The sequence below is a fragment of the Heterodontus francisci genome, chromosome 26, assembly GCF_036365525.1.
Source record: "Heterodontus francisci isolate sHetFra1 chromosome 26, sHetFra1.hap1, whole genome shotgun sequence".
NCBI lineage: Eukaryota > Metazoa > Chordata > Chondrichthyes > Heterodontiformes > Heterodontidae > Heterodontus > Heterodontus francisci.
This window is the reverse complement of record NC_090396.1, coordinates 56,344,973-56,355,418: the sequence shown is the minus strand read 5'-3', so window position 1 is coordinate 56,355,418 and position 10,446 is coordinate 56,344,973.

Here is a 10,446-nt window from a genome sequence, read left to right as displayed (position 1 = left end):
CATTCACCCATTGTGCAATTCTTGCTGCCTTTCACCAGTTTCTTCTCCCCCAGCACATGGAACTCTGAATCCACATTGTTATGAAAGTGCTTCTATTTTTTTATACTTTTTTGAGGACTCATGGTTGAAGATTGTAGAGAAGGATTCATTTGGAGGACTGAAGTGATTCCATAGCTGCTGGACTTTGTTTTTTTTTAAGAGTCACTGAAAGGACTTTGGGACTTGAGCTTTTGGTTTAATAACAACACTTACTGGATGTCACATGTCTTCAGCTAAGTAAACAGCAAAAGCCTTGGTGACCAGGGGAAGTTGTTTCCAGAGAAGTGACATGCCAAGATTTATGGTGGTGTTGAGTTGGTTTCGTTTTGGAATATTGGTTTGAGTCAGTTGGGTTGGTAGCCTGCTGAGAGGAACACCCAGCTCATCTTTTCTCCACCTCTCTGAGAAACCCTGCAAAATCCAGTGTGTGATAGCTGAAAGCCCTGATGCTGCATTTCTCCTGGAAAGTTTAGCAGATTAATTCTCGATGTCACCTGAAGAGAACTGTTCCAAAAAGATCTCAGTGATGGCTGTCTACTCGTATTTGGGATGCCAGAATAAAGGGACAACTGATATCATTCCATATCTTCTTCTTTTCCTTCAAGAACTAACAAGTATTTAGTCAATATAGACACAAAAAATGCTGGAAATACTCAGCAGGTCTGGCAGCATCTGTGGAGAGAGAAGCAAAGTTAACGTTTCAGGTCAGCGACCTTTCATCAGACCTGGGTTCTGTTGTCCCTTCATCAGAAAAGTATTTAGTCAAAGTATTTTTGTCTTTTTTGTAAAAAGATCTCTGCAGGGACAATTTTGTTATTTTTTCTTTAATCAGTGTGTGTGCATGCGTGCATGCATGCGCGCGCAGCTAATTTTAAAAGGGAACTTTCATATTTCAATCTGTGTGTTAATGCTTTGCATCTTTACTGGATAAGTCTTGCTTTATAATAAATTAATAATTTTGTTGTTTATTGAAGAAACCTAGTTGGTGGATTTTATTCTGAAATAAAAAATAGTATATAATTGGTCATATCGGTCACTGGGTAAACATTGAAATATATGTTGCGGAGAAGTGGAACTATAGAAAGACAGTGCACTCCTCCTGCCTTGGTCGTAACAACATCCTTGTTTTCAAATCCTGACATGGCTTTTTTCCACCCTATCTCTGAATGGCTTGCAGCCCAACATCTTACCCAGGCCATCTGCTCTTCTGAATAGGGACTGCTGTACATATCCTCCATTCCACCATCTTCAACAGATTCATCAGAGCCCTGCACTAAGTCTTTGTGCCTTGATAGGTCTCTCTCCAACCTACAAAGCTTGCTCAAAAAAAACTCGTAGTCTTTGGTCACCTCCCCTAACCATCCCAAATTCCCTCCTTGTGGTCAATCAACCCCTCTGTGGTGTATCATGGGACATTTTGTTACATTAAAGACTCAATAGAAGTGTAAGTTGTTATTTGTACTCTTCATGCTTGTATGTTTGTAATAACAGAATCTATTAATGATTTTTTTTCCACAACAAAACAGGCAAATAATATTCTCTTTGGACAAACAGAACTTGAAACTAGCACACCTAGCTCCATCCATCCCGATCTCGGTTTAGAGCATATTGTACTTGCAATCAAGAGGTGAGATTGGGGAAAGACTTGTTTGGTCCATTAGTTCAATGGGCTCATGGAAATCCCAAACTGCATTAAGGCAAAGTACAACCTCAACTAACCTAATGCAGCCACGACAGTAAAAGAAAATTCAGCACAGTTCATTTTAACTTTGACCTTTTCCTTAAATGGTGAAAATAAAAAACACAGATAATTGATGAACCAACATGCCTCACTAAATATCATAACAAATTGATGTTTAAGTATGGCTTTAAACAAAAAAAAGTTAGACTCCGAGTTACGAAAGGGCAGAAAAATGGCAGAATACAGAACAATTATTATTGGTGATGTTAAACAGTGACAGAAGTGATGACACAATTATTGCCTTTTCCTTCTGAAATGCATCCGAAAGTCAAACGTAACGAGATAAAGGGAAACTGCATTGCCAGAAGAAATTTGCCAACAACAATTATTGATGGGCCGCATTTAAAATGCTTGAGTTTCAGAATTGCTGGGGAGATTAGAATGGCCATATTGATTAACATAAATGAAAGGATTTATATACAATGTCTGAAAACCACTGAATGGTTCACAATAAATTCTTGAATAAAACTAATTGGGAATAAGTCTAGGCAACTGCACTGTAAATACATTTCAGGCAATGGTCTTTCCTGTTAGCTGTCAATTCCCTGCCTCAGTATACTTGCCAACCTGGAGAACTAGTAAATGCTGGCCCATAGTGTCAAAATTCTGACTCATACCTTCTAAAGTGCAACAATAGACCGGAGTACAAGTCTTATAACACATGAGAGCATGACTTAGACTACGAATGTAGTGTGACACAGCTTGCCATAACGTAAGCCACAGTTATACTCAACACTCGATCATTTTTATTGCAGGGGAAAGGTACAAAAACTGTAGTTTTCAGTGGTGATATATTTAGAAATTATGGGGAATGTAAGTACTGAGGCACAAGATTTATTTTCTAGCGGGCCTGGGATATGCCTACTCCCCCAGATAATTCCAATTTTTGCCAATTGATTTAATTCATTTTATATCATTTTGGAGCCTATTGTAATTTGGCCATTCAATCCAATAAATATATTATATTCTGGATGGGTTACAGATATTTAAAGTATGAAAATAAAAGGGGTTCCAGAAACTTTACAGGGTCCAGTTTCTTCTCTTGTGAATCTAATCCCTGATACATCATATTAAATTTGTGAACCGAAGCCTACAATAATTCTAAACAGCAGTGCATTCTACATTCACAGACAGAATAGGTTCATTGAAATTAAACGGGTTATCGCCCAAGTTAAAATAGCAGACAGAGGAATGTTATATGAACATACCAAGTGTTTCTTTGCTAGAATTGCCAACAGAATGTTTTAAGTTTATATTGCTCTTTTAATATCAGAAAGGATTTTTTTCATGCTGAAAACAAAAGCCATTACACATTGCAATCAGACAAAACTATAATAACATAAAATCACAAATAAAAATAGGCAGAAGAGGATGGTAATGGCAGAAGCAAAGAAACAAAAGAGGCTCCAGACGAGGTATAAATGGTTACCACAGAATATTGTCCCATCTTTTGTTTCTTTACTTATTTCATTGGCAGCTCCTTTGCCTGGTGCTATCATTCCTTTTAGCATTTCATCACTTCTACCCTCTAAACCCTATCACAGTCCTTCCCCTTTGTTCTACCACCACCTTTTACCCTGCTTCTGTACTTACTTAATAGCAGGAATTTTACACCACCCCAGCGAGCCAGATGATGGCGGGCGGGGGGGTGGGGGGTGGTGTAAAATTGAGCGGGAGGTCTTCCCGGCCTGCTTCCACCTCCGGCCCACTTTGCGTGGGCCGCGGGAGGGCAAGAAACGGGCCTGCTGCCCCAGGCCGATCAAGGCCCCTAAGTGGTCACTGAACAACCTATGCCCGCCTCCACGGGTATTTTACCCATGGCAAGCGGGCGTCCGGTAGACATGAAAGGCCACCCAATGATACCTGGCGCACCGGGGAGGCGGGGGGGGGGGGGGGGGGCCCTGACTATCGGGCACAGGGTGCCCGGTTGAGGGTCGCCTCTGCTTTCCCAACCACCCCCAGGACTCGAGACGCCCACCTTCCCCCCAAATGACCATCCTTGCCTCGCCGGATCGCCACTGATTCCCACGGTGAGGCAACCCTTACATACCTTCAGTCCTGGCTCCAAGCCCTCGACTGGGCTGCAGTCCCAGCAGTGGCCACCGCTCCCGGTGGCACTGCTGGGTCTAAGAGCTGCCAGCCCGATGATTGGCCGGCAGCTCAATGAGGTGGGATGTCCTCCCTCAAGCAGGTGGAAGTACTGCCTCGGAACAATTAAAGCCTGGGGATGCGTGAAATGCGGGTCAGATCCCCAGGCTGGGTGGATGCGGGTTTGCCAGCTCCCATCCGCCCAGCGTAAAATCCAGCACAATATCTCTAACATCTTCCAATTCTGATGAAAGGTCTGTTATGACCGAAGTGGGAGGAGTGCACTGTCTGTTCCCATCCCACTTCTCCGCAGGTCACAACATATATTTTTTAAATGTTTACCCGGTTACCGATTCAGTCAATCATATACTCTACTCTTTATCCCAGAATAAAATACACCAACCATGTTTCTCTAATAAACAACAAAATGAAAACGACTGATCCAGCAACAAATCAAAGCATTAACACAGAGATTGAAATATTAAAGATCGCTTTTTAAATTCCCTACACACTAACTGAAAAAAAAACAGAAATTCTCTCTGCAGAGGTCAGTTATTAAAAAAGACAAGAAAAGAATACTTTGGCCAAATACTTGCAAATTCTTGAAGAAAAAAAGAGAAGGTATGGAAGGATGGCAGTTGTCCTTTTTTGTCTGGCGTCCTGGTATATGGAGATGGGTCACTGGGATCTTTTCAGCAGCAATTCATTCTGGAGATGTCAAGAAATCATCTGGTAGGCATTCCAGGAGACATGTGGCATCAGGGGGTTCAGCCAGTGCACTTGAATCGCAGGGTTTTTCAGCTTCTCAGGAGAGATGCAGCACCAGGGATTTTAGCTCTCCCACAGTGGAACTTTGCAGGGTTTCTTCAAAGAGGTAGAGATAAAGGTGAACTGGGTGGTTTCTTTTCCTTGGCAGGCAAAACCAACTGTCTTCAAAACAATTCACACCCTAACTGACTTGAAAACAATATCCAAAACCACAAAACAGAAAGCCAGTCTCTTGGTCTCCATAAACCTTGACATGTGGCTTCTCTGTAAACATCTTCCCCAGGTCACCAAGGTTTCTGTTTATGAAGCTTAAAACACATGACTTCCAGCAAGGTTGTTTTTAAACAACATCTCAGTGATTTCAATGAACAGTCAACAACAAAACAAAGTCCAGCTTCTAATGACATCTTCAGCCTTCCAATGAATCCATCACCACAACTTAAATATGAGTCCTCAAAAAAAAAGCTTAACAAAAACTATAGAAGCACTTTCGTAACAAGTCATCAACCTGAAATGTTAACTCTGTTTCTCTCTCCAGATGCCAACTGACCTGCTGTGTTTTCCAGCAATTTGTGCTTCTATTTCAAATTTCCAGCATCCACAGTATTTTGTGTTACTTATATAAAAAAAAGTTTGTATGATGCAATGATCTGAATGTGTTTTCTCAGGTAGAGCTGACTGACTCATTCCAGTCTATTATACTTTCATTGATCAGTAATGTCATTCCTCACATTTCCTCAGAGTTGTTGGCTGTTCTAAAATGGCGAGTACGGCCTCTCTCCCTAGTTGCTGTATGGTAATAAAAGAATCTGCACTGAACGTACTTAAAGAAACACAAAACCATTTTCAAAGTCACAGACATAACTACCAACCCACCCAAAGACAGATGAACAAGCTGCATCACACATCCCATTAGTACAGTGTAATGAAATCTTCAATATGGGAATCTCACTGTAATTTTTCAAAATTAAGTTTAACGCTCATCACTCCAACCTCATTCCTAACTTATTTTCCAAACTCTAACAATTCAACAAAAGCAGCGATAGGAATGGTCAAATAATGCCAGTTAATGCATTAATACCAGGAACACCCTCGTTACCTCAAACGAGCAGCTGCAGCCAATGCTGAAGTAACATTTCACTTAAGCCAACAGTCTGGCTTGCCACAGAAAGCTTTTTTAAGAGGAGAACAATGTTTTTTTTAAAGCTGCATTTTAGCAATATGTTACATAGAATATATTTGGGGACGTATATAAAATTCTTAGAGGTCTTCAAAGGATAGATGCTGAGGATGTGTTTCCCCTCAGCGTCATAGGGCTGAATTTTATAAGCCCGCTGCCAAGAGAAAATGGTGGCTCTCTTGCAGGCCACACGCCAAAGAGCCACTGCAATTCCAAGTGCGGTGGCTCATTTAAATAGCCAGGGCAGGCCGCACCCCACCCCCCCCCACCCCACACTCCCACCCCCGATCACGGAAGGGGATGGACTGTTTGTCCCTGGCAATGAAATTAGCTGCCTGCGCACAGAAGCTGACGCCATTTTTAAAGGGCTGGCATATTTAAATATTTAAAGAAAGATTAAATGAAAATAAATAAATACATCTCTTTTTCCCCTCCCCCACCCAATAACATTTAAATTAATTATTTGCCCTTCCCCCCCAAAAACACTTAACCTTTACCATCGGACCCACCCCCTCCCCCCGAAACTGCACAAACTTTAAAATTCAACCCTTCCCACCATCTCCTACATCCATGAGGTGAATTTGACCCCGTCCACCTGAACCACCACCCCCCGCACTGAGAAACTTACCTCCACCCCCCTCCCCACCAGTGTTGCGCCTCGTTTCCCCAGACAGGGATCCGAAGATGCAGGAGTGCCGGCTGTGGCGCCGAAGATCGCAGCGGGACATCAAGATTAATGGTAAGTACATGTAAATTTATTAATTTACTTTATTTGCATATGGTGATTGAGCTCCCATCACCGAGTGGCGGGGGGAGCCGCCACGGTGTCCCCCCCCCAACCGCTGGGAGGATCGGGCTGGGCCCCTCCACCGTCGAGTTCCATGGCAGGCCTCCCCACAAATCCCGACATCAAGAGCTCCTTAAAATCCACCCCATAAAGTCATTTATGTCACAGAAGGTGACCATTCAGCCCATTGAGTCCATGCCCGCTCTCCACAGACCTATGCATTCAGTCCCACTCCCCAGCTCGATCCCCATAGTCCTGCAGGTCTACTTCTCTCAGGTGGCCATCTAACATCCTCTTGAAGTCATTGATCATCTCCGCTTCCACCCGCCTTGTGGGCAGCGAGTTCCAGGTCATTACCACCCGCTGCGTAAAAAATTATGCTTCCTCATATTCCTCCTGCATCTTTTGCCCCAAACTTTCAATCTGTGTCCTCTAGTCACGAGGACTATTTGTTAATGGGAACAGAGTCTAGAAATAAGGATCATTATGATCCGGTGAGGAGGGGTAAAAAGGCTCCCCTCTTGTCCCTCTTCTTCTTTGACCGCAATAGGGTTTATTTCTTTTAAACAATGGATATGCTTACCTATTCATTGAATGTTTTACCCTTTATGTGCTATGATCATAAAAGAACCAATCGGACAAGTTTTCTTGAGTTTAAACAAGAGGTTAGTTTATTGTACTTAAAACCAAAAACCTGATCTAAGTAAAACAATAAACTACACTCCAAATTTCTCTCACACACACTCAAAAAATAGGTTACACACTACAGAATAGATTGGTTGGATTAGATTCCAGAACATTAAAAAAGAATATACTGTCTGTGGAGTCTGGTAATCCAGTTTTCTTCCAGCTGGTAGATGTGGTCCTGAAGTTTCTGGTTGGCAGAGGTGGCCAACTGCTTCAGGGTTTTCTTGGAGACAGTGATGCAGATGGTTTTCATCCCAGGGTCTCTGCAGCAATGGTAGATTTGGATGTTTTGCAGCCAGCAGGCAGGGTTTGAACTTGCAAAGTCGCCTGGAGAGAGAGACAGAGAAAGGGAGACCGTACTTGGATCCTTCACTGGTCAAACTCAGGTGCTTATCTGCTGTAGAGAGAAGAAACTGCAAGTTTTCACACAGATGGAGGGTCACATGATGGCCCAGTGTATTCTCTCTTTTGCATCTTAATTAAATCAGGTCTAAGAATTCCAATATCTCAGGGCTCCATTCTTCCAGGATTACCCTTTGAGTGGCTCGACTCCACCAGTGTTAATGTTCCAAGATTGCCGTTGAATGTCTTGTTAATGAAGGCAAGGCAGGTAGCTCAAGCCATAGTGCTGGTTGGAGATTTACCAGACCTACATCTCTACCTAAATACAATGGTATGTAGGGTATCTGGATGCAAATTGCTGTGGCCATTTTAGCTGCTAGCAGTGACCTTTTATCAGTTCTCTGTCTCCTGCTTTCTTTTTAAATTTTAATTCAGGTTTTCAACCGATGGATTTTAAAAAATCATTGTTCGGCATAGAATATGTTCATGACTGGATGTAATCTTAGGATATGAGATGAGCTATTTAGGACTTAGATGAGGAGAAATTTCTTCATCAAGACAATGGTGAATCTTTGGAATCCTCTGTTAGAGGGCTGTGGATGCTCAAACGATTAATAAGATAAATAGATTTTCAGACACTAAGGGAATCAAGGGATATAGGGACAGAAAACATAGGAAATAGGCTTAGTAGGCCATTTGGTCCTTCGAGCCTGCTCCACCATTCAACTAGATCATGGCTGATCTGCTGCCTCAATGCCATTTTCCTGCACTATCCCCATATCCCTGGATATCTTTAATATATAGAGGGCATGAAAGTGAAGTTGAGGTAATTGATCACCCATACTCTTATCGAATGACAGTGCAGGCTTGGGAGTCTATCTGGTCTACTCCTGCTTCCAATTCTTATACCAGGGCAAACACTCAGTAGCGTGTAGAAACTAACAGTTCATCTTAAATATTTTCACCTTCATCCAACAGAGGAAGAAAATAAAGCTGTTTAGATTAGTTAACAGCCTCCATTCCTGCCACCAACCGATCAGATTGGCTGCGATGAACAAGTTTCAATCAGATTTTTTTTAATTTTTTTTAAAAAGAGTTTTTCTTTATTAGACAGAATTACCTTATAGGTTCAAACACTGACCGTCAGATTAAAATGTTACCAATTGTCACATATGCCTCACAGAGAAAAACTGTAGAAATGTTGAACATCTGTCTGGCTCCTAATGCCATATAGTGGATACAACATAATTTTTCATGTACATGGACAGACATAAACATGGGAATACATTTGTGACAGGTAACTTTACATTCATAAATGGCAGCTGAGAACAAGGAGGTTATTCCTAGGAGTATGAGTACAAGGTTTCCTTGTTCAGGTTGGCTTTACTTCCCATCAAATCATAAGCTGCATACCTTTCATAACTATTTGGTTGTTGACCAGTGGGCTAATCCATTTAAAACATAATGTGGTTGACCTTCAGCTGAACCCAGATGATAACAGTAATAGTTACTTGCCAATAACCTGGTGATTATTCATGGGTGCTGCTGCTGGAACTCTGACAGTTACACCATTAGGTGAGGGAGCAGTTTATTTTATTTCTCACTGGGACAGGTCCATCACAGTTGTGCCATAAATAATCAAAATCAGTTGGAAGTTGATTATGTTCTAAAATAGAAAACTTGCATTTGCTATGAAGATCTCTGTAAATAATAAATACGGTACAGTTTCTGATTGGTGTTACCTGTCTTTTGACTATAAAGTGGGTGTCACCAATTGGAAATTGGGACAAAAATCCATCACGCCAGATCATCGGCCATTTTATGCATCACATGAATTCAGGTGGGAAACTTATGGATTCAGGAAGCTCCCATCGGAAACAGCAGGACTTAGTTTGAATGTTGAAACAAAGGCTCTGATCAGACTAGATATCCACACAATTTTCCAATGCATGCCCATACTAACATTGAGTCATTTACCCACCAACTTAAAAAGTGCTTCCAGAATTGCTTAAGTTAAGTTGAGGAGTTCTGTAAAAAGATACTTTTTTGGACCAGTTCTCAACTACTTTACTTGCTTTTTTTTGTTACTGACTTTGTAGTAACTGTTGTGGTGCCTTCTTACTCCTCCCCCAGCAGCTGGAATAGTACTAAAATTGTTTTATCCTTTAGAATCTGTGCTTTTTGAAAGAGCACCAAAAGGATTATGCATTCTCACATTTCTTCTGCAAGATCTCCCACACCAGAGGCTGATGCACCTCCATTCATGAAAACAGCATTGCCTTCAGAGGTTTTGTTTTCCAAGAGAGGCTGTGACAGTGTTGTGTGCTTATATCTCAAGCTGACGTACAGCCAAACGTCCCATGAGCACATCACCAGCAGTGGCTGTCAAGGTTTCCAACTGCTCTTATCATGCCTTCATCACCATGCCTTCATCTTAAGTCAGACCACTGTCCCATCAATATTTGCCCACGAAAGCAAGTTTCAGGGTGGCATCAAGCCAATTAAGGCTATGGTTCATGACACCTCTAGAACATTTCATGACACCAGGTATACTGGTGAAAAATAATGATGAACATGCATCTAGCAAAATAATCAGAGCGCCCTTTTGGCATGTCGAAGCAGTGCTTCAGGTGCTGACTAGATCTAGGTGAGTCTTGCAATGCAACCTGGACAAAGTTTTGAGGATTTTGGTAGTGGTCTGAGCATCTATGGGGAAAGATTCATCTGTCCTTCAGACCTCTAGCTTGGGTAAGGCAGGAAGTGGTGGGTCGAATACAGAACACGATAGGTAACAATTATTACCGGTGAAGTTCA